Raw genomic sequence first — 26174 nt, forward strand, 5'->3', positions numbered from 1 at the left:
TTTTAGCCTGTTTTCGCAAAGATCCAATGAACATGCCTCTCTCAACTACATACTTAATAATAGTGTCGGACATTTAATTAAGTTTTTATTACCTAACTGACATTTTTCACAATCTGTATTAGAAGACATGTTTTAAAAGATGTCCAGCTTGTCATATTATTTTGAAAATCAGATTTATTCTTTAACTATGTAATATCTAAGATATGTAATGATCAAAACAGCTACAGTAAACCAAGCTCTAGGATAAAGAAGTTTTCTTCTATCTGCTTCAATTTTAAATAAAAAATAACCTTCATTATTCAACAAATAAAATAGTTTTTAAATAGATGTTTACTTAAGAAAATTACAGATGAGTCTACTCAATATTACCCTCAGTATTTTGGGGGGAACCTCATCAAGGATCACAGTTTTAGCTGGATAAAGGCATCAACCATAATATCCACTCAACGATATGAATATTATATGATATGAATATTATATCTTCTAAGTATTCACTTTAAAGCCTCTATCTTCATTTAATTGTTCGCTCATCAGTTTCACAGTTCGGCACACATTTCCACTTTACTGCTCACAAATTGAAAGTAAATAGCTTAGTAGGAGGTGGAGAAAAATAAAACTATTTTTAAACACTGGAAGAATTTCACAGAGTCTTTAAAATTCATAACTAAATGCGTGGAGTCATGATATTAACAGACATGCATGATCATAAAACACATAAGCGGAGAATTGAAAGGCACTTTGAACTGCTACCTAATTCTAAAAATGTGTATGTGTTTCCATCCTTTCTTGCTGGTCTCTGGTTGTCAACTTGACTGTCGGCTCACCAGCTATCAGCACCCACTTGTCAGTAAAGCCGTCCCGCGCCCCTTGGGGTAAACTGTTCTTGTTTCGGCACTCTGTGTTTTACTAAGTTTTAGATTTTAAAAAGCATATCTCGTATTTACAATCTTTGCACAAAGCAGTCATTTTTCTTAGAAGATGTGCCTTGAGGACAGGGCTTGCCACACATCCATCTTCACATCATTTGCATATTTTAATTGAACATTTCTGCACAAAGTGATGAGCTTCGGAGTGTTTTCAATTTCCTTCACTGAACATGTACCTGGATGGTAACATTTTGCCTTAAATGCTTCCGCTCCCCGGAACACTTTTCTGTACAGTGTCCACCTATTGAGATTTCCGCATTCAATTCCCTAATTAAAGAAAAAAATAATGAGCATGACAATGATGATGATTCATTGTGTAAAGCAATAATGCCCCACAGGACTTCCTGCGGTGATGGAAATCCTCCATATCTGTGTCACTCAATACCACCGCTGCCAGCTGCACGTGGCTATTTGGGCACTTAGAGAGAAGTTAGTGTGATGGAGAAACGGCAATTTTAATTTAATTTAATTCAATTTAATTTTTATATCGAACGCCTGCATGTAGCTTATGGCTACGATATTGGAGAGAACAGATTTAAAGCACAGATTCTTCATCTGGGGAGGTTTTAATAAGTGCTTTGAAAGAAAGGGTGATTCTATGGCCAAATTAAAAAAAAATCTCCTTGTGTAATATCCTTTTTCTTAAATATTTTACTATTAATCTAAAAAGTGTAAGGAGTAATGCAGTAAAACTATGTATGTATATATGCCATGTAAAGATGCACATGCTCATACAGGCCATTTGAAGGTGTATATGTGTGTGTGCGCACATGTATGGCGTGTGCATCTACAGGACATATCTGTGTTGATGTCACATGGGCACGACAGAGCCAGCATACCCAAAGGTAGACTGGTGATTTCCCTCCCCAAACTCCCTCCTGTGTCTGCGACTTCTGTCTCATCGAATGGCATTGCCGCCTTGTCAACAAGCCCCAGGCACCCTTGCCACAGCTCCGGCGCGTTCCCCAGCCATCAGTTCCGGGCCCTTCCGTGTCCGAACGCCTCCTCCGTGGGCGTCCCCCTGTGCGCACACGTGGCCGTGCTCTCTTCATTCAGACCGTCTCTCTAGGCTTGCTTCTCACTTGTCTGTACTTGATCCCCGCCCCCCACCCCCCACTCGGGTGCTTTTCAAATAAAATCTGACCCTGCCACTTTTCTTTGAGACAGCCTTTCAGTGAGTCCACATTTTCTAAAAGTTTAAAGTCCACACCCCTTCATGCGGTCTAACACAATCTTTATTTCTCAGCAAACAGCACGCTACCTCCTGAGGGTTCTTCCAATGAATTACTTACATAGTTCCAGTGAGATTTTCTGCTTTTATCCCGCTGTTGGTGTTTTCTCCCTCTGACCCTTGGATAAACCCCTCACTACACATCTGTCAACGTTTTCCAAGAGTCACATTTCCTATAAAAGAGTTTGACGTTTGTGCCTCCCCTTCTCCAAAATACTGAAAACTCCCTTCTCTCAAAGAATGTAAGTCTGAACAGATAACGTCTGAGATAATTCTTGTTATTCTTTCACCTATCATAAGAATACACCATCAATATTAAACATCAGCAACATTAAACAATTAAATACCTAATCAAAATAGATAAAACCACTGATTGCTGTAAACTGCTCATTGTGATGTGAGACGGTGAGGCAGATGCAGGGATAAGAAATCCTAAATATTTTGACATGTCTGCTCCTTAACACCCTGTTATGTTGTTCTAATGCACCTAATATTGCATTGAAGACACAATGTAAAAAAATATTTACAGTCTTCATGGTCAAAAGCTGAATATGAAGTGTAGTTTAGGAAACCGGCAAATTTTAATAAGAAACATCTTTGTATATGACATATTGGGTTTCTCAGGAAACAGATTCTGAGATTCTGAAGGTTAAATGCAGGTCTTTACAGAGTATCCTGGGAGCAATACTCCCAAAAGGAAGCAGGCGTGGGCAGAAGGAGAACAGGACTTCCATGCTGTAGCTGGGGAGGTATCAGCTGATGATCCAGGGATCTCGGGAACAGGGATGGCCCTTTGGAGATGTCTCACCCCAACCTTGATGTCCAACACTCTAAACTTGAAGCAAGCCTGAGGGCGTGAGACCCCTGAGTGTGTCAGTCCTTGGAGGCGGTCTGCCCTAGGAAGGAGTATGGCCTTGAACGTGGGTGGAATTGCGCCTTCCCCCCAAAGGCGTTGAATCCCTAAACACCTGGACTTGCAAATGTAACCTTATTTTGAAATGGGGCCTTTGCAGATAGAATCAATTTAAGATGAGGTCATCCTAGATTAGGGTGGGCCCTACTCCAGTGACTGGTATCCTAATACACGAGTGGAATTTGGACATAGGCACACAGGAAGAATGCCAAGTGCAGATGAAGTCAGAGATTGGAGTAGTGCATCTACAAGTCAAAGAAAGCCAAGGATTGCTGGCAACCACTGGAAGCTAGGAGGAGGCAAAGAAGGCTCCTTCCCTAGCGTCTTGCAAGAGCAAGGCTCTGTGAATACCTTGATTTTGGGCTTCCAGTCCCCTAGAGTGTTGAGATAAGGAAACAACACATTTCTGGTGCTTTAAGGTACCTGATGTGTAGCAGTGTGTCATGGCAGCATCAGAAGACGGATAGACTCTTTCTGCCAGACAGCGATTCCTGAGAGCTGTCATCTGTGACAGCCAGACAAAGCGGCCCCCGGGGGCAGGGGGAAAGGGGCAGGCATGTCCTGTAGCAGCCACTAGAGTGGAGCTTCTTGAAGTTTTCAGTGTCAGGAGACCCCTCTGCAGTCTAAAAAATAGTGAGGACTCGAAGAACTTTTGTTTATGTGGTTATTATTCTTAAACATAAGGACAATTATTTGAAATGCATTTTCTTCTGTTTAGAATCAAATACTAAGTTCTAAAATAATGATTTAGATACAATGTGAAAATTTAGAAAAGTTTTTAAAAGCAAAACAGCAAAGCGTGCTGACACATGTTTTCCTGTTATTGGTAAGGAGAGTGTCCGTGTCAGCCTGCGGCCTAATTTAGAAATGCTCATGAGACGAGAAAGGTTTCTGCATTTGTAAATGGTTGGAAAACCATCAAGAGTAGAATAAGTCATAGCACGTAAAAGGTTACATAAAATATACATCTCAAAGTGCATATATTTAATAATACCCAATGCCAAAATTATCTAATTTGAACAAAACCATGCTCCATTTACATACCGCTTTTGGTTATGTTCTTGCTACCATGGCAGAGCTGAATATTGGTAATGCACCATTCGGCCCATAAAGCCAGAAATATTTACCACCTGGACATTTAGAGAAAAAGTTTGCCAACCACTGTGTTTGGCAAAAATCATGTTATAGCTAGTGGGAGTGAGGATTCAAGTTTTAATAACACATGAAATTAATCTCAGAAAAATGCACATAAATATACCTGGCACCCTAGAACCTTCTAGAAAACATAATGATGCACAGATACATTCTATTAACCATCAGAGTGATACCATCATCGCCTATGAGGATTCCTCTGGAATAGTCTACGGTGTACGCACTAGAGAATGAACGTAAAAAGAGCTAAGTGGCATGCTAGTGTTCTTAGGGAAGTGGTTTCTGCTTCGTGGGCCCTGCACAGCATCCCAAGGACCCCCGGGCTTCCCAGTGTACACTTGGAGACACTTGTTTAACAGGACACATGGAGGGAAGAGTATCTTGCCTACCATGTTCAGAATAACTAAAGGGATGATCTCCTAACACAGGGTAAGATGAGGAAAACAGTCTTTGCACGTTGTCTTTGGACCTTTCCTGTGTCTGTGAGTCCCGTGTTCACTCAGGTGCAAGGGCACAGGGTAAGAGGGGCCTCTGTGTTTTTTGAAGAATCCATTTTTTAAGACATCAAGCTTATTTTTATATTTCTAAAACTACTAGTACTTTAAAAAGTGAAGATAATAACAGATCCATGAACATTTCTTTATGTGAGCAGTATTTTACATGTAAACACTTATAATATGTAAATATAGTTTAGACAAAAATATTTATATAATTTACAAAATCTGCATATTGGTGTATACATACTAGCAGTATTGATTATCTCAAATTTAAAAATGTCTCCAAAAGTAGAGACCTTCCCACTCTAAGCCTGGCTTAGAGTGACACTGCTTATAACCACTAGTCAGGCTTTACAGGGAAGTACAGATGGGAGCTGGGGTAAGTTTTATGGAGGACTGAGCAAGGTTAAGGAAGGGCTAGACTTTAGAAATAAGAGTCCTCTGTTGTTTCACAAGCTTGACCCTGTGAAAGCCCATGCATGTCACCCCTTATGCCCTCTCAGAATGGCCTTAGCTGATAAAACAATTTGAGATGGGGATCTTTACCCCTGAAATTAAGATGTAGCCAACCCCCCCAAAACCAAAAAACAACAAACAAAAAACAACACTGTAAGACTACTACTTTAGCAAAAAAAAAAGAGGAACAGAAAGAAACTACAGATTCTTGAATCAAAACTCTAAGATGACAGGGGCCCAAGGATCCACGCAACATGTAATGTTCATGGTCTACCGTCAGAGAAGTGTTCCGGGAACATGCAGGAGTCTATGACAGAAATAGCTCATTTAAACTACAGCCCTGGCTGGTGTGGCCCAGTGGACTGCGTGCCAGCCAGCAATCCAATGTGTAACTGGTTCAATTCCTAGTCGGGGCACATGCCTGGGTTTGGGCCAGGTCCCCAGTGGGGGGTGCATGAGAGGCAACCACACACTGCTCTTTCTCTCCCTCTCTTTCTCCTTCCCTTCCCCTCTCTAAAAATAAATAAAAACCTAAAACAAAAAAAATGGCACGGCACACATGAATAAACAGCTGCCCTTCTGACTGGCATAGCCAGGCAAACAGTCCCCTTTCAGACCCGAGACATTGGGGTGCATCTTCTAAGCACATTAACGTTTCCTAGAACAACACATCCCCCCAAGCCTGCCTCCTCCCAGGCTGCTTCCGACGCCCGCCGTCACGCCGCCCTGTGCTCCCCGCACCGTCTCCCATGGGTTGTGTCCTCAGTGCATGTATTTAGAACGTGCTCTAACCGGGCTCACCACTTCGAACAGGCCACAAGAAATGTTGAGAACGCGTTTACCACAGGGAAGCGAATCTCTTCCCTCTTTCTGGTTTTCTGGATGGGTTAGGGAAGAGAATAGTACTCCTTAAAAATGGGTTATCTTATTATCTGAGAGTCAATTCACGGTGCCATATCTGAAAATATGTTCTCTTCCTAGTTTACATACAGGACACAGATAAGATTAAAGAGATTTGCACAGCAACTAAATACAATATAAAAACATGTTACTAAAACACTTAGCCACCTCTGGGAAAGGGGGAGGGAGAAGTGCTTGGGAGGTATGCAAGTGTGGCCTCGGGTACTGGCAGTGTGCGGTTTCTTGACGTAGGTTATAGTTTGCCAATTCGCTACACTGCACTTTCATGTTTAGTGCATTTTTCTGTATCGGTGTTCTATTTCTAAGTAAATATAGCCTTAAAATCATGTAGAAAACTCATTTAACTCTAAAAAATAAAATTAAATATTGCTCCTATAATTATTTGGGGCTTATGTAATATATCATATAAATGTGTCTATTTCAGTTTAATTCCTTATTCAGTATTTAATTCCTATCCTTATGTATGAAAAAATAATACCATTTACCTTAATACATTTACATGTCAATAATATATCAGATAATTAAAAATATTACACAGTGTTTTTCTTCTAATCTGTAGCCAACCATCCATTTTTATGGAAAGCTATCTATTCAAAGTATTTTTAAAGCAATGGTAACTTTTGAAAACCTGAACTATAAGTCTACAAAAAATAAATTTTTGCGACTAGAAAGAACAAAATGAAAATTACATTTTCTCTTCACTTAATGTTTAATGTGGCCCCGATCTTCATGTGCCTGAGGGTTTATCAAATTGGAAACTATTATATAAATCTACAAAGGAAAGCATTTCCAAAACTAAGAATATATGTAACCAATTAATGGTAAAATGGAACATGTTTCAACATTTGAAATGATTTTCTCTGGTCAGACATTCACAGTCTGCTTTGCTCTTTCTGTTTACATTGTCTAAATGAAACTTTAAAATGCAATAAAGATGCACATATTACAAAACCCAAGAAACTCATGTATTCCATACTGTGAGTCAATTTTATGATTGCTACATATAATCATGGGGCATCATGAGAGCTTTCTAACTGATCGTAACTTCCAGAAGCAGAGCTCTAAGACCCTGGCCTACACTGAATGCTATAGAACTGTAAGAGCACACAGAGGCTGCGTTTTGCATTTTTACTAGATGTTCATGCTTTGACAAGACCAGGGTCCATTTGATAAGCCATACTTCCATCATTAAGAAAAAATAGAACCATATCAGCCTTAAAGAAAGTAGAGGATATTATCCAGGTGACTTTTATTATATATTCTAATGATAATTATAATCCAAGTAATGACAAGGTCCAGGAGGTATCCAGCCATGCACTATGAAAAATAGAGACATTTATCGAAGAAGATACAAGGTACAAGAAACACTGTACACGGGACAATGATGCCTCAGTCCCTTTCAAAGTAGGCACCTTGGGGCCTCACAGAGTTCTCCCAGTTGTCATCAGCTGCCCCATTGTATTTTTCTGAATCTCATTAATGGTCTGAAACCTCTTCTCTTTCAAAGGTAGTTTTGATTTTAGGAAAAGCCAGAAGTTGCAGGGCGCCAGATCTGGTCTCTAAGGGGGCTGAGTCACCCGGGGATTTGCTATTTTGCTAAAATACTGCACAAGATGCGAAGCGTGAGCAGGCACGTTGTAGTGATGAACCTGCCAATCACCAAAATGCCCAGAGCTGCAGCCTTCTGAATCATCTGAATAGTTTCTGTGGAGGAACGTTCAAGCTTAATGCAAAACTTGATGCAGATTCGTTGCTCTGCTCACTCAGTCATTTTGAATGTGACGGCCACACAGTACACATGCTCACTCAACGGCGTCTACCGCCCCCACTGACTGGTACAGTGAAGTCGTCATTATTCATGCATGTGCATTCCAGTCCACTCTCCTGGCCTCCAGGTTACATGCATGTCACACAAACCATTCTCATTATATTAACAGTGGCCGTACTTTTTGTGGAAGGACCACACATGCCCAATTCGACATTTTTCCACAAAGCAGTCTGGGCCAGCCGATGGCACTGAGCAGCGAATCGGAGCTCTCTGAGATACACTGCTGCTTCCCCACCTTTAAAGAGTAACTAAGAAAGTACCTTTGGAAATTACCTCTACAGCCTTACACAGTGAAGTCTGGAGATCCAGCAACCCTTGCCTAATGAGAGCTTTTGATTTATGAAATCTGGAAAAAAAGCAGGTTTATATTTTATTTAATCATCAGATGACATCAAAAGTGATCGTGGATAATGTACCACAAATAAGACCATTCCTTGAATAGATATCACAGATGGCACAGGGAAAGGGCATTTTGAGGCTTGTTGCCATAATAAATGAAAGAAACGCCTGCATGCTTTACACAAAATGATTCTGTTTTATCAAAGTGAAACTCTGAACATCAAGCCCCAGAATTAATCAAAGTGGCTACAAAGCACTTGAATAGAAGCACAAGCCTGACAAAGATAAATTGTGTCAAGAGGAGCTGCTTCCAATTTTAGAAGAAAAAAATTGTACAGTCACCTTAATGAAGAAAGAGGGTTATGCACGGGAAACTTGGTGAGCCTCCACCCTCACAGCGTCCTGGAAAACTTGGCTTACCAAAAATGTGTCCCTCCTCACCCTCAAGTCCTCGTCATAACTGACTTTTTAGGGTACCAAAACTTCTAACCAGTCAAATCTACAATCATGTGCTCCTATGGACTGAATGTATGTGCTCCCCCAGCCATCAATCTATATGTCAAAACTTGAACCCCTCATTGCAGCAGTTTTTGGAGTAAGGAAGTTACTAAGGTTAAGTAAGGTCATAAGGCTGAGCACCTGCTTTCATGAGTGTTCCTATGGGCACAGATGCTGGAAGGCTAGTGCACCTCCTCTCTCTCTCTCTCTCCCTCCCTCCCCCTCCCTCTCTCTCTCACTCCCTCACCCTCCCTCTCCCCCCCCCTCCATGTGCAGAAGAGGCCACGTGAGCACGCAGCCGGAAGGGGGCCCTGCTACAGCAGACTGGGCCCCTGAGATGCACCTGTTACCCCGGTCACACACACGCTCCTATCCATCGCTCATAACATGATACACGGAGATAGCAAGTATTATGTGGCAACAGAAACAAGGGCGACCCCACAAGTTAGAGCGGAGGTGGAGACAGGATAGGAAAGAAATAATGACACTGCCCCAGCAACTGGGGGTCTGCAATGCTGGACACTAGCCATGGCACTGGAGAAATACTCTGTTTCTGAGGGATTCACGGGGCAGAGAGAGATGCTGAAAGATGGGCCACAACAGTGTGAGGCCCTGACGTTCCATTATGGTAGTTACCAGGAGAAGGGCGGCATAAATGCTAGGAGAGGCCGGAAGGGTCACAGACCCTGTCTGCTAGGGCACGGAGGGCTTCTCAGAGGAGGGGGCACTTCCATTTAGTGGTGAAGGGTGGGTAGGATCTCTCCGCAAGGAGCGGGGGCTGGAGTGGGAGGGCTCTAGGGAGAGAACGCGGGCGGGTGAAAAATGTGAGGCTGCTCAAGGAAGCGGCGTGGCGTGCATGCTGCAGGGAGAGTGGTTCTCTGTGAGTGGATTTCCGTAGTCGTGGGGCAGAGAAGCCAGAGGAGAGATGAAAAGTCGATAAACAGCAGGTCCTCGTGAAGAACATGGATGCCCCAAGACAGGAGTTTGAACTTGGTGTGGACTCTGGTGCTTTTGTCTGGAAATGGGCATGGCCAGGTGTATTTCAGAACAGTAACTCTAAGAGCCACATAGAGGGATACATGATCACAGGGGGACCAATTAGGGACTCTTACAAAGTCAAAGGGAGTGAAGTTAAAATCCCATGCAAGAGAAGAAATGGAGACTTGGCATTTAAACATGAGAAACATTCATAAAAAGAATATTTAGCATTAATCCAAAAAGAGGGTGGGGGAGGTCGGAGAGGGGGAAGGAGAGATAAATAGTAATGGGAGGAGACTTGGGGTGGTGAACACACAATACAATGCACGGGTGATGTGTGGCAGAAACCTATGCAATTTTAGTAACCAATGTCGCCCCAAGCACTTCCTGAAAAAAGAAAAGAATGAAAAAATGCAGGCAGTGAAATCACAAAAGGGACATGTGCTTTTATTCATTTGATCTATTTTAGGAGAGAAAAATAATACATCAGATAAAATTAAAGGTTTTAATTTTGAATATTTAGGTTTTTACTTTTGTTTTTGTTTTTGTTTTTTACAGATACCCACCCAAGGGACATAGTCTTCTGAGAAATAATTTGTGAAACAAAACACACTCACAAATTAAAACTTTTCTCAGAATTCTGCCATGATGTTAATCCTAAAACCAAAGTTATAAACCAAGAGAAGAAAAACCATGTGCCTGCAAGTGCCTCCAAAAGTATCTTCTTAGGAAAACATTCAGTTGCTGCAGAATAAAAAAAAGAAATAAGTAAAACTTGTGGAAGAAATGAGCTACTTCTGTTTCATTTCCATACATTTCTCTACAATATATATCTCAAATGGGGTACCATGCGGAGGTGGGGGGGAGAGTATGCACACTAATTTATGAAGGGTTTAGAATGTGAGTGATATCGTGAGCCTGACTTATGGCTGGAACTACAACTCAGGGTCAGGCATGACCATCTTTTTCAATTATACAGCGAATATCTTAATATGCTAAGTTCTCTCTACGGTGACTCATTTTAGTAATCAAAAATTATTAGCGATATTATTCTGGGAAATATATTGCACAGTTTTTGCAGAGCAGGATGTTTTGCACTGTGACACACAGTAAATATCTATTAGCAAGAAGCTTCAGCCACTCCCTGTGTATTTTAATAGGATGGCGAACTGCATGAAACTCACACCGCCTGTCTACCATTCGGCAGACTGATATATTTTTATTTGCTTACTTAATTTAAATGTATGGGTCCCCTACATTCTGCTCATGTGTGTGCAGGAGCATTAGGCACATTCACTGTTTAATCATTATTTTGAGCAGGGTTCATAACTGGGACGACAGCAATCTCAGCGTAAAAATAATTTGTGAGCACCAAAAGCTTGAGAATGTAGCCATTTATCGGAGGGTTGGAGAGAGAACTCTTATTTCCTGGGTGGTTAACAGGGTTAATCATTTCTTTCTTCTTTCTTATCCTGTACCTTTAGAAGTAGGTGATATATGAAGACAGATTTATTCTCTCAGCAGCACTAATTTCAGTTTAATAATAGCGACAATTAGGACTTATTAAGTGCTTGCTGTTCATCAAGGACTGCACCTGTAGTATATACTACAAGGTCTGTCCAGAAAAAGCGCAGCCGTTGTTAATATAATATAATAAGAGTGGCCTGTATAAGATCCATAGAAGCTGGCAGCCAAGGAGAGTGGACTCATGCATGAACCATGATAACTTCACTGCACTAGTCAGTGGGGTGGTAGATGCTGTTGAGTGAGCATGTGCACTGTGTGGCCGTCACACTCATCAAAATGACTGAGTGAACAGAGCAACAAATCTGCATCAAATTCTGTGATAGGCTTGAACATCCCTCTGCAGAAACTATTCAGGTGGCTCAGAAGGCCGCAGCCATGGGCACCTGGTGACTGGCAGCTTCATCACGACAACGTACCCACTCGTGTATCACATCTCATGAAGAGATTTTTGGCAAAACATCAAGTTACACAGGTGACTCAGCTCCCCTATAGCTCAGATTTGGCACCCTGGGACTTCTGGCATTTCCCAAAACTAAAATCACTTTGGAAAGGGAAGAGATTTCGGACAGATGATGATATTAAGGAAAATACAACAGGGCGGCTGATGGCGATTGGGAGAAGTGTGGGGGTCTCACTGTGCCGACCTTGAAGGGGACTGAGGTGACACTGCGCTATGTACAATGTTTCTTGAATCTTGTATCTTCTTCAGTAAATGTGTCTAGTTTCCATAGTATGTGGCTGGATACTTTCTGGACAGACCTCGTACAACTCAAACAGTTTTAAACACCCCTGAAGGTGGGTGTGTAGCCCCATTTTACAGCTGACTAAACAGAAGCACACAACAATTGTATGACTCAAGATCACACGATCAGAGCAAAATTCTGGACTGAAACTCAGGACTGTCTGTCACAAAGACCACCATCACCTTCCCACTCCGCCAGCCGCAGCTCGCGGTGGTCAATTTCTCACATCCGCATAGAACCACGTGTCTCGCACGGGTCTCCACACTCGGAAATACCTCAGGAGGAGCTCTGCGCCTTCCTTGCCTTATTTCAGACTTAATTTTGTCTGTCTAAAAAAAGAAAACAACAAAACTTTCTCATCCAAATGGCTGCATTTCTCTTGCCTGTGCGCTCAAGAATGATGAAGAGGAACAGAACGTGTTAGGCCTTAAAGGGCCTGAGAAAGGGCCTTGTCTTTTCCACTCCTCCATCCCGATTTTTCCGACGACAGAACTGGGGCCCGGAGACAGAGGGGTTTATGCAAGCAGCGTTAGTGGCAGAGCCAGAACTTGGACACCAACACGCCTCACTCCAGGTCCACTGCTTCCCCTTCCTTCCAAGTAGCGTTTTTAATATTAAAGTTCACAGGCAAACACCTAAACATCCAGTAAGCATTCACTGATTGCACAGTATTGGCTGTGATACAGGTTATATGTATAGCATACATATATACACACACACAGGTGAAATGTGTAGAGCTATATAGAGAAAAAGAGATAGATCGTCATATTCATTTCAATAAAAAATTGTACAATATGTTGGAGAGACAGGTGTAAGACAAAAACTTAAGTATGATAGGGCAGTTGGCATAAAAGAAGACTTCTGAGCAGGGGTCACAATGAAATGCCGCCTTAAGAAGGTTCATGTCATGAAGGAGTGAGGCTGGCTGATGTAGGCAGGCTTCAGAAATGGAGGCACTATTATGGCATGACCGTAAGAACACACTTCAGACAGAAACACTTTCAACATCCATTTGACAAAGGATTCTTTTTGTCTTATTTGGCAACTGCAGGTCCCCCTGCAATAGAAGCACTTTTGTTTCAAAATCCTGGATGTGCCAGTGGTAAGTATAAGGTTTCAGAAAGACGATTCAGAAGAAAAGTAATCTGCTGCTTTTACCTTGTAAAACCATCCTAACCATTCATTCATGGATTCATTCACTTGCTCAACAGTGACCGAATCCCCGCCTGCTCTGTGTCCAGCGCTGGGCAGAGGAGAACAGATAACCGAGCGCAGGATCTGGGTGCAGGGGTCCACGAATGGGCACCCAGGCGAGGAAAACGTGCATGCAGAATAGTAAGAACAAGGAATGACTGTGGGTGATGGCAGGGAGAAGAGAAAACAGGGGTCCCATTAAAATATTTTTTGTTTTATAAAATGTCTCTCATGAAAATGTTTTCAAAACATTTCCGAGGAGAATTTCCGAGGAATGCGATAGCCTGATGGGAAGAAACCAGTTTGAGAAAAATCCACAGAAAGATCACTTTTCTTCCTTTTTCCTCTTCAGAATTTATCCACGTAACTCACTCACCCCAGAAAAACGACTGGAGCAATCTGGGGTGAGACATCTGACTCTAAGGCGACTCTTAGGGACACAAAGTGATGTGCAAAGAGAGAGAGAGACAAGCGTGTGCCCTAGGCACGCGACAGCTACGTGATTTCCCCTGACGTAGAGCCCTCAACAGCAACAAAGGTAAACACTATTCGTCAACTTATTTCCGCACCTGGATAGAAGTAAATTAAGTTTCCAAAAACCAGAATCATAAGGAATCTTTTATAATAGGAGATATTAAAAACCCAAACCTCAGAACAGATCTCCTCTACAATGTCTGAAATGGATTTTCTACAGACATTACAGGGAACACTGTTCAGGAACAGAAGCAGAGTGGCTGTCCTTGGCCTTGACGATCGTCATCTGTGTCTCATCACTCCTCGGGGAAGAGCATCAGGTTGCCGCCCGCCCTGACCCCACACACAACACATGAATCCATGGTCAAGGCTGCAGGTCCCTGTCCTGCCGCCCTCCCTCTTCTCCCCGCTGCCTCCCTTGTGCCCCTGTTCCTGAACTTCTTCAGGTGGCACTGAGCCTACCCATCACGGCACTTATTTTGTTTTTTATTTTAACACGATCCCCTTTGTGAAACACCATGACGTAACGATATATTTAATTCTGTCCTAAACACCAGGAATGGAAAAATATGATTTTATTACATGCATCCACGATAGAGTCACATCCACTAGCATGTGGGCCCACACACAAGTATAAGGTTTCAGTAAGACGATTCAGAAGAAAAGTAATCTGCTGCTTTCACCTTGTAAAATCATCCTGACCATTCATTCATGGATTCATTCATTTGCTCAACAATGAGCGAATCCCCACCTGCTCTGTGTCCAGTGCTGTGTCCAGTGCTGTGTCCAGCGCTTGTCTTATCCAAACAAGACAAGCTGTTTGACTATTTCTGAGTTTTTCTGTTACTATCCATTTGCTCTTTGTTCATTCACTTTGTCATCTGCTAGCATTGCTAGCAGGCCAGTGCCAAGGTTTTAAGAAAGTTGTATAGAAAGAAAATGAAGCTAGGGGAAACTCTACCCATTTTCTTATGCTTATTTAAAAATGGAGAGAGCCCTGGCTGGCATAGCTCAGTGGATTGAGCACGGGCTGCGAACCAAAGTGTCACAGGTTCGATTCCCAGTCAGGGTACATGCCTGGGTTGCAGGCCAACCCCCAGCAACTGCACATTGATGTTTCTCTCTCTCTCTCTTTCTCCCTCCATTCCCTCTCTAAAAATAAATAAAATCTTTTAAAAAATGGAGAGAAACAGCGCTTTGATTCTTGTACCAGCTGAGCGCAACCGACGGCTCAGAGGCACAGAACTCCGCCTCGGACGGCCACTGCAGCACGCCCTGGCGTGAGCCACGTGTTCTGTGCGGCTTCCCGGAGGCAGGTCTCTGGTGCTCGCACGTTTCTCCGACTCATTTTGCATACCGGCTATCTTGTGTCTGGTATAAAAAGGAGCAAGTCCAGTTTCAGTTGGTTGAGACTGACTCTGAAGATCAACGACATGGTGTAACTGAACATTTTGCATGAATTTAATTAGGGTTTTGAGGCTGGTGCGCAGGAACCTTTCTGTATATTGAGATTGGGCCCACCCTTCCTCCTGGAGTCTTTCAAACAGATGAGCTGAGCTGTCTTCCTCCGGTCACTACCTGCAAGTAACCCATTAAAGTTCCAAATGTGCGCCCAGAAAGTTTCTAGTTATACTTTACCACATTTCAAGGAAAAAATGTGTAAGATTGCTACTGTGATACTCACGCATTTGGGAATTTTCTAAAATCTCACATACACCAGTTTGGGAATTTCAGTAATCTTCATTCCTGTACTGAATTTGTTCTCTTCATCCTGCACTAACGTGGTCTCCAGCTGTTCTGTGTGGTTGGGAATTGACCCATCCCAAGCACACAGAGGACACTTTTAAGTGTTGGGTGGTTCATTGATAGAGAATTCACTAAAAAATGTGTGTGGGTTTTCTAGATAATTCGCATTCTATTCATAGATACAGGTGCCAGGACCATACAACAGTGCAGTCCCTGCTCCCTGCTCTCATGGTGATTCTTGGGTTACAATTCATTTTCCACTGGTTGTCAAAACAGAACAGGGGCAGTAAGGGACAGAGTTCGTGTGAGCTGTATAACACCACTCTGGGGCTTTAGCTTTACTCTGGTCACTGCTGCAAAGTATCAACAGAGATGTGCACACGAAGAGCAGCTATCCCAACTGTTCCTTGTGAATCATTGTAAATACGTTTTTTCATCATCGCAGCGGCCGCCTGGTAACGGGAGGGGGGTGCAAACCGTGCAGTGCAATGCAGCAGTCCCAGTCAGTGTGTATAATTAGAGTGAGCGCCTGCGTTTGCAAAATGGTCCGTTTGGTTTCGGTGATTGTGCTTCTCCACACTCGAATTCAAACCTTCTCTGTCTAGAGACTAGTTTGTTAAACAGTCAAGTCACCAATGCTGGATGGAGAGCATTCCATATGCGAATAAAGTTTTTGTCATAAATGCAGACATGCGTATTTTCTCTGGGGACTAATTCAACATTCGTTAGAGGTACAAAGAGAAATGTATTGAAAGCAAATATTCTGGAACAGAATGCGGGTGAGAAGGACGTGAGGGGGAAGAGCTAGTGCGGATGAAACGCGCTTGGCCAACCACTGTGCTGAGCTCATTGGAAGGCTTGGCTGACGGGGACCTGGAGCGAGAGTAAGCCGGTCCTCTCGTATCCCCATTCCCAGGGGAGGAGATGGAGGCACAGGAAACATGAAATAACCAAAGAGCACACAAGTGGTAGAACAACTGCGAACCACACTGATTGCTTCTGGAAAGAAACTTAGAATTTTTCTAGAACTTTCTTAACAACCAAAGTATTTTACATTCCAAACAACCAATACATTATTTCCTTTTGTGTTAAACCAAGGTCCCTCAAGCACACCCTTAAATTTATTTTCTCAGTATATTTTCATTTTCAGTGGACAGTACAGCAAATGGTCCACACGTATGTACATATCCTTGTACGTTTAAGTTTATGCTCACTTATACCTGCCTTCTGAATCTTTTCCAGATCTACCACATTCCTTCCAGAATCCGAAGTAAAAAACGGCATAACTACTCTAAGGGATTTAATCAGAGTTGTATATAATGGGCAATCCAATATGTAATATTTTTCTCTGTGTGTTCATTTATTGTGTCCTGGTAGAATTTTATTACTTTAACTACAGTATTAGCTAATGGCTCGAGATATATATTTTTAAACTTTGAAACCAAGATCACTTTTCAAGTGTTTTTGCTCATTTCCTTATTACATCTTGTACTGGAATGTTCTGTGCACTAGTATTTGCTTTTTCCATGACTTTCCTCTCCCTGGATCCTAAAGGATCTGGTTTCTGGAGTTCTGAACCCTCTTATAGGATCTGGGCTGGATTCATAAACAAGCTCTTTCATTGTACACTGTGTGATCTTGGACAGAAAACAATTACTGAACATCCATTTCTGTTTTCCGCCCTGCTGTAAAATGCGGTTAACACCGGGACCTACCTTGGACAGTTGCCGTGAGGGTGTGTGTGGGTACCACACTCAGAGCAGTGTTTCACACGGAACAAACATCACGGGTTACCTACCACGATGGCATAAGCTACTTTAAAGCCACCTCTCTCTGAAGCTCTGGGTCTTAGAGAGCTGATGTAATGAAATACCACGGACTCAGTTGCTTATGAAGAGCAGAAACTCATTCCTCACTGTTCTGGAGGCTAGGTGGCCAAGATCAGGGTGCCTGCACGGGTGGCTAAAAAGACGCTGTTCTATGTCACTGGCTTCTTATTCTGTCCTCCCCTGGCAGCAGGTCCTGGCAGCTCTGTGAGCTTTCCCCTACAAGGGCACGGATCCCATTCATGGGGGCCCCACCCTTGTGGCCCAATCATCTCCCAAAGGCCCACTGCTCAATACCATCCCATTAGGCATTAAGGTTCAACATATGACTCGGGGGGGCACAAACAGTTAGATCAGAGCACCCCCTAAATTTCCCTCTAATTTCTCCACTATAATCGATGAGCTGCCCTTCTCACATTCCAGAAAAAATAAAACAGCAGCTATTCAAACAGAAACTTTCCTAACTTCTCGCCCCTCTCCCCTCAAACTAAGGGACCTTATCTCTTTCTCTTTCCCCATCAAAGTGTCCTACTACATTTTTTCCCCACTGCTTTGAAACCTTGGTTTAAAAGAAAAGGAATGAGTAAGCAAAAACAACTCTCCCATAAGTCATTTACCCCTCTGTCTGGCCAGAGTTCTGGAAAGAGACTCAGCCTGTATACTTCCCTTCTGCAAGAGTTTACCTTGCGTTTCCTCCTCAGCCACTGGAGCCTGACACCCCTCCTGCCACCGTCCCGAAACCACCCCGTGAAGAGCCCCAGCTGTCTCTGCTGTCCCCGTTTCACGGACATTTCCTACTCTTTGTCATGGTGAACCTCTTCCTCTGGATGTGGCGGGACTGTAAGCCTTCTCTTTGTCACGCTTGGTTCGTGCTTTCTGGGACACGGGGCAGGCCTGTGGTTTTCACCTCCTGTATCTTCCCAAGGGATTCTCTTTTCCCCTGCCTTTAAATATTAACATTTTCAACTTCACTCTTGCTCCTTCCCTGGTCAACTTCACATGTCATATGGTTTTAATTGTATCTCTAGGTTGACGTGACCACCTGTTTTCTATTTCCAACCGATGTACCTAATTAACATTGGGCATTGTATTCCGAGTCTTACAAAATCAATCTCCTGACATCTTCTCAAGTTCATTTTTGGTTATTTATCTGTACTCTCACTACTCTGAGAGACTGGATAATACAGTGAAAGGAGGAAAAGAATTGGTTCCCTGACTGAATAGGGTTCAAAAGCGGACCCCAGTCTGTGCTGGTGTATGACCTTGACCCAGGTTACTTACCCTCTCTGACCCTCCATTGTGTGTAACCACTACCATTGCACCTAATGACACCAAAAGCATAGGATCCTGGTGCAGACGGGGATAATATCTGGAAGGGACTTCCACAGCCTTAAAAACTTAGTACATAACCAGTAAATCCACGCCCCTCCCACAGAGAGCACACTTTCATAAATTGCTGCCTAACCTAAGCCAGTGGCATCCTCAGCGCGGCCTCCCTGGCCCCACTCCCTTCCTGAACATCCCATCTTCACACTGTCGCTCGGCTCGTCAAATGTCTAAACACAAACACTATCACATCACTTGATGACATGGATATCTCTGGACTCTAATGGATTGCATGACTGCTCCCCAGATCCACCCACGGGCCTTCCTGTCTCCACTCCCAGCATCTTCACCTGCTGATGCACCCCACACCCTGGCCCACCACATGGCAGGCAGACTGCCCAGAGCGATGCTTTTACTTAGGCTGCTGTTTCCTCATACCTGCCCTTTCTTCACCTAGCTCCCTTTTATGCTTTTTAAAAAAAATTATTTTAAAGATGTTATTTATTTATTCTTAGAAAGAGGGAAAGAGAAAGAGAGGGTAAAACATCAGTGTGTGGTTGCCTCTGACATGCCTTCTACTGGGGACCTGGCCCACAACCCAGGCATGTGCCCTGACTGGGAATCAAACCGGTGACCCTTTGGTTAGCAGGCTGGCACTCAATCCACTGAACCACACCAGCCAGGGCTCGCCTAGCTCCCTTTTGTCCACCTGGCATAATCTATAATTTTTCTAAGATCCATCTCCTGTGTGTCTCCTTCCTGACATTTTCTTGAAATGACAGAACAACTCCCCCACTGTGCCCCCATTTCCCATGCACGGCCTGAGATTATTTATTATTTTGTTGGATTGCCATTGTTCATATATCATTTACCTACGAAGGCCAGGATTTGACCTTATCACACCTGTAGTCTCCTCCCTGATAGAAAACAGGTACTCCCTAATCATTTGCTGAATGGATCAATGACAAAGTGATCCTATCCAACCCTGACCAGACTGTGAGTTCACGACAAACTTCTCTTTGTACCCTCTGCATCACTTAGCAGTTATAAGTATCTCAAAATAGTGGCCAGCACTTACTAACTTCTCATTATGAACCAGGTACAGTTCTGGGTGCCCCTCCACATTCAGGTAATTTTCTCAGGAACCTTACGAGGCAGGTATCAACAGAGGAGTTGAACAGTTCGCCTGAGCAGCACAGCGCACACTGAGTGCCGTCGGGCAGCTCCGAGGCTGGGCGTAGCCACTGCGCAACGTTGGGAACGACTCCAGCAACCACGCAGTTTGGAAAGCTAATGATACGTGCGTCTTATGACTTACCACAGAAATAGTTTTGGAAAGGGTAACCTCTTCGGAGCGTCTAAGAACATTTTCAGTTCCAAATGAAATGATTCAGGTTATCTCTCACCAGCATGAAATTCTTTTCTTTCTCACAGAGCCCCCAAGGAATCCTAGTTGGGAATAATTAACTGCAGGATTCAAATTACACAGCGTGGTTTAACACAAAGAAATTAATTGAGAAAGTTTTAAGAAAATCTTGTTCTTTTCAATAAGCATTGCCACTGGGAACAAAGGCGAGCCGGAGAGTAATTGAGAAGAAGGTTCTTTTCTAAACTAATCGGGGATTTTCTGTAAATAATGTATGCAACTCCAATGTTACCCTTTCATTTTCTTTAAAATTCCATACAAATATAATGAGGCTTCTGATTGAATTTATCTGGACTAATGCTCTCTCATATTACCTGTAAGAAGCCTTCCTTTTTTTGAACCCTATAGGGGAATTCATCTTTTGATGCATATTTATATGTTTCAGCAAGATTGTATTACAATGAACTTAATTTTTGTCACCTGTGAGTATCATTTACACTGAAATAAACGGTATTTCAACATGGCTATAAGAGCAACCTATAACACTCCAAAGATAATTTTCTATATTATGTTTACTCCAAAAACAAAAGAAAATGAAGGAAAAACTTTTTGTCCTCATTTATGATAAAATAAGATAAAAAGATGCAAGTTTGTCCCATTCCTAAAAGAAAAATAATAAAAATATGATGTACAATATCTTACAAGTATTTGCATAAGAAAGGGGATTCAGCATACTTCTAATATTGCTAGTAATAAATATTTTTCTATTATCTCTATTTCTTTGTGGTCATTTGCAAAACAGTAAATTCTGGGCTTTTAGTGGGCCAGTTTCTCTTCCAAATCTACTGTCTACCAGGGCTGATAATCCAAGGTGTGGTACATCTAAATTTTAACTTATTAAAACCTTAACTCAGACAACACTGTTGAAAAGATGTGATTTCATCTTACAAATTAAGAAACAATTGGTTGTTCTAAACCATAATATAAACATTCTGAAATTCCCAGATACATTAACTTTGCTATGTACCTATTGATGAAGAGCCTGCAAACTGAACGCTTTTTGAAACTGAGCTAATTAACTTACTACAACAATGCTGTTCTCAGGGCTGATTGGTGCATGACAACAGCAGTGTCCAGCTCACCGGTTAGCGCACCATGCCCGATAATTTCACAGCACCGCTGTGGTAACGCATTTCTATCACGGCACACAAGTTAAATATTACCAGATACCTTTTATGAGCCAGAAACCCTGCTAGCCACTGGGTAGAGGACCTCCAGAAATTAGATTTTAGTTGGAGAAGACAGTCCACTTACATCATTTTTGTTTGAATCTAGACAAAGGAATCTAATAAAGAATGTAATTATAACCTAACTGCCTCAATTCAGATAGGTTAATGGATTTGTTGGCTATCACAACAAAGGGTGACGTATGATTAGGAGCAGAACCAATGCCGTACCTGCCAGTTTAAATCCTGCTCAGGCTCTGGGGCTCGCATGGCTGCTGCTCCCACACACGGCTAGGAAAGTTACTCCCTTGCGGCTGGCTAACACCACCCGTACAAATTATCCAGGGCCTTTAAGCAAGATGTTTGACCACTATGTCATGCTTTCTGTAGTAATAAATACTTTATGAATAATTGTAGCCATGTACCTGTATGCCACGAAGGGTAATAACTCAGATAAACTTAAGAATTTGTTCTCAACCTGAACAAATCTCTCATTTTCTGAAGACAAGTTGTGCTTTGTGCTATGTTCGTTTTCCGGTCTGAAACTTTCCAAACTTTTCAAGGCCACACGTAGAAAAAACCTCGTGGGAGTCACGGGCTCTTTGTCCCTTTCACCAGAGAGCGATTCTCGCATCTCTCCGTGGGGCCACCCTGGCCCCTCTGGTGTTAACTATGGAAGCAGGGCCTCTGGCTGAGCGCCGGTCTCACTCTCAGCTCTGAACCAACCCGGGGATGAGGCCACCCCGGCGTGGGTACCCTTAGCTTCTGCTTGTTCGGGCGAGGAGCCCATTCGGGTCAACGCTGGAGCATGTCTTCCGGGCCAGACTGTGTGGCGTACGCTGTGGGCAACTGGCAGATGCATGTGCTGTTTTCCAGCAACGCGTGGTCCCCAGGTGTCCGTGGGCCGGCTTTCAGTCTCGCCCAGGAGCCTCTGGGTGTGGCCGCAACACGCTTCTCCACACAGACCCAGGTACGTCTTTGATTCATCTCTTATTTAATATCCACGCCAGGCAAAGCACACAAACACACGCAGTGAAACAAGGCCTCAGCGAAAGCAGAATTTCCAGATGGATGCTGACTGATGATGAACAGAGAACGGTACACGTTTCTGCTTACCGTCTCCAACGAGGCAGCAGGGGGACTCTTTGCAGTGGGATTCTCAGAACGCCGGGATCTGTGGTTTGCCCTTCTGCTCCTCTCTCTTCTCGGGTCAGAGCCGGTGGAGTTTCCACTCACATGCAACGTCGGCGCCCACCCCCTGCCCCTCCGGACTCTCCCACGGCTCCCCAGCTCACTCAGCCCTGCACGGGCGGCCCTCTGTTCATGAGCCCTGACCACACCGGCCTCCCCCCGGGGGCTGCGACCTCTCCCGGAGAAACCCTTCCCGCAGGTGTCCGGGGGCTCCGTCCCCCGTGCCACCCAGTGTGTATCCAAATGCTCCCGGTGTCTGTTCCTGCTTCATGTCTCTCTACAGCATTAGTTCCATTCCACCTGCCGCCTGTAATGCGGGGTGAGAAGAAAAGTGAGAATACGGGTTGGGTGATGTGCAGAGGGAGAGCTGAAAAGCATTAGAATGAAATATGTTTGGTTCCGAGAGTGTTAAAGCATAATTGTAAGTGTGTGTGTGTGTGTGTGGTAAGTGATGTACATGAATGACATCCCGGAAGTCCAGATGACTGAGTGTTGCTGACTTGGCATCAACAAGGTCAACGTATGAATGTGTGACTACGATGAGGTTAAGTCCCTGAGTGCTTGGGGGATTGGAAAGAACGTGCAGTGATATTAAATGACCAAGCATTAGGACTGGAGAGAAATAGCAACGTACCAGAAGCTGAACTCTTCAACAGTAAGGGGTAACGTGGGAGAAAACCTGAAACAAAATACAGCATGCGGTACTTTTGGGGGCGTTAGAATTGTTCTGTGCCCTATCAGCGCTGGTGGTGACAAGAAAGGGTTCTGACTGGGCACACCACTCCGCTAGTAGTTTGTGGTGTGGAGGGAGGGGGACGGGTATCATGTAGTCAACTCAGTGTGCTCCGTAACTGCCAGTTACATGACCTCAAAGTGGACACTCGCTGTTCCGAAAACTGCTTTCTACGCAACATTAATGGCTCCAGTACCTTCATAGCGGTTCCATCAATAAAGGGTGCACGGCACCGAGCTTCAGGAAATCCTGGGCTGACAAAACACACTGGTGGAGCGTATCGCCCTCACATTTCAGTGTGCAGTGTGAATCCCCGAAACAGAGACTCAGTGCATAGCAGTTCCAGAGCGTGATCGACCACTTTACTGTTCCAGTCGGTTTCCTCCAAACACAGCTGGGCTAGGCTGTTGAAGAAAATACCCATTGTTTCCCGAGAGCGCGGGCGGGGGGCTGTAAATGCTCAGTGTTTAATGGTGAGCATGCAGACCAGTGAGACCACCACCCTAGTCTATGATGCAGACATGTTTGATGCTTAGGATTTTGTTGTAAGAAAATCATGACTGTGTGGAAAGATCCGACTACAGGTATGTTCATGGCAGCGGTAGTAAAAAAAAAAGAAGTGAACGGATAGTGGGTTGCTGCTTCGGTGAATCTGTATGAAATGGAAACCCAGAGGTTACACGGCATGCTGTAGGCCAGAGTGTGCACCAATTTGGGAATATGTTGATAAATAAACAAAGGCAGGCAATAAATAACTTGCAGGGCACAGGGCCTACAGTGTCCAAATCTTAGGGCTTATGCTTGATTAAAAAATATATGTGTGGTGTGTGCATATTTGATGAACAAAGTATGCGTACACATGTATGTTAAAGAGTATTTTCTCTGCATGTTGGGATAACAGGTAAACATTCTTCTTATTTCTTATTATTTACCTATTATTTCCAAAATTCCTATAGCAGTCGGTATAGGAATTGTTGAACTTGATACATATCTATTTGAGCATGTGTGTGTGTTTAATTTTTATTGATTTATTTTCCCCTGCACGCAGCCTCAGATTGTTGCTTTAATCAGTTCCACAGAGACAGAGTGAGCATTTCAGAGGTAAATCAGGTGATAAGTAATCCTGTCTCTCTGGTACACATTTACAATATGATCTATGCAAAAATTGGTAGCCATGCCATGGCATCACCTGGAAATGCTTTCCAACGAGCATTCCAGTATGATCTGGTAAAGGTACTAACTAATGATTATTTTTCATTGTCACTCGAATCAAGGAATTGGGGGGAACTGTCAAAGTCGCATTTTAAAAAGGAATGGGATGCATCCAGGTGGTTTCAGCTGTTGTGACTTTGAAGTGGTTTAGGCCAGGGCAGAGCCACTCCTTTGCTCCGGGGTCTCGGCAGTGCAGTCGAGATCAGATACGGGCAGCCGTCAACCGTTCACTCACATACACTCACGCAGACCACGCCCACTTTTCCTATTTTAATAAGGGAGCTAAATACTAGGATGACTTGGGGAAGAAAACGTGGATTTTCAGGGATAAGATCTCAATCATATATTTTTGATTGAAAACACCCCAAAAGCCAGGATTCATTTATTTAGAAGTGTGTATTTATTCTTACATGTTTAAACTTCAGTCTCCACCTATCGAGACTTCTTTCCGCTGCTCAAAACAGTTTTTGAACTCATTGATTTTGATGCCTTTAGTGCTTCTGCCATTTTGTTTGTTTGTTTGTTTCACCTCTTCCACATCAGCAAACTGTTTCCCTTCGAGGATTTTTGTCATTCAGAGAAACCAAAAAAAGAAAATCACTTTTTTTTTTTGAGGATGAGATGGGGTGAATATGGAGGGTGGAGCATGGAGGTCATGCTGTTTTCGGTCAAAAACTGCTGAACACTCAGTGCGGTGTGGGCAAGTGCGCTCCTGAATCACCCATCATGAACTGGGCACACGTGTTCAAAGGTTTCAAAACATTCACTGAAGATGAACGCAGCCTCTCACAACAACGCCTGCTGGTCTATCAATACTGATACGTCCTTAGGACACTCACTTAGCCAGGGAGGCCTGCACTGCAAGAGGCCTGCCCTCCAGAAGGTGGTTCTGGTTTTCAGTTGTTTTTTTGTTTGTTTGTTTGTTTGTTTGTTTTGACCCTTCCTTGCATGTATACAATTATGCGAAGATTTATGGTGCCACATTTTAAACTGGAGTTTCACATGGGTCTGAAAACTCCCACACAAGGCCATTCTTGACAAAGATAAATAAGTATCTTATCATCTGTACATAAACCTCAACATTCAGAAAAGATGGTGCTATTATTTTATACCTCATGTTTCATTGAAATTGAGAGAAATGTTCGCTCTCCATAGAACGTGTAATGACAGATCTTCCCTTTGCCCATTCTGAGGTGACTGAACACGGTCCCTGCCTACAGAATCTCTAACTAGATTTGATGAGATGGTATAAACACCATTAGCATTAAAGAACTAAAGATAACTTTAGTGTCGCCATTTCCAAGAGGGATTTTAGAGTTAAAGCAACGGAAACTCCGGCGGACTTGGAAACTGCTCCGAGCTACACAGCTCTGTTCGCTCACGTTGGTCCGGGATCCAAGTTCCCTGATGGATGGGTTTGCAGGTTTCTTTTTTTTTTTTTTTTCGCCTGCCTGAGATAAATGTAGACTTTACTTGTTTCAAAGGAATGATATCGGCAACCCACTGGAAATGGGGGCAACGTGGCTGACGCCGGCCTCATTTTGCGCCTTGTGCTGTGTCCCCTATTACAGGGAAAGAAGGGGAACACAGCACAGAGCCTCAGGGAATCGTCACTTTCCCGGCCTTCCCTGGAAAATGCTATAAATACAAACACAATGCAGTATGCTTTTGACCCAAAATTCTATATATTCTTTTTTAGCTCAATCATCAAGATTATTTAAACTTGAGTCACATACTTAACAACTTTGGATAATGGATATTTAATTTGTGCTAATGACCTTCATTGGAAAAAATTACAAGCTATGGGCCTGTGGTCCCTGAAAAATGTGATTCATTCGTTCTGAAATGTAAACATTATCCAGATGAAGTGA

This window comes from Phyllostomus discolor, chromosome 11 (genome assembly GCF_004126475.2).
Source record: "Phyllostomus discolor isolate MPI-MPIP mPhyDis1 chromosome 11, mPhyDis1.pri.v3, whole genome shotgun sequence".
NCBI lineage: Eukaryota > Metazoa > Chordata > Mammalia > Chiroptera > Phyllostomidae > Phyllostomus > Phyllostomus discolor.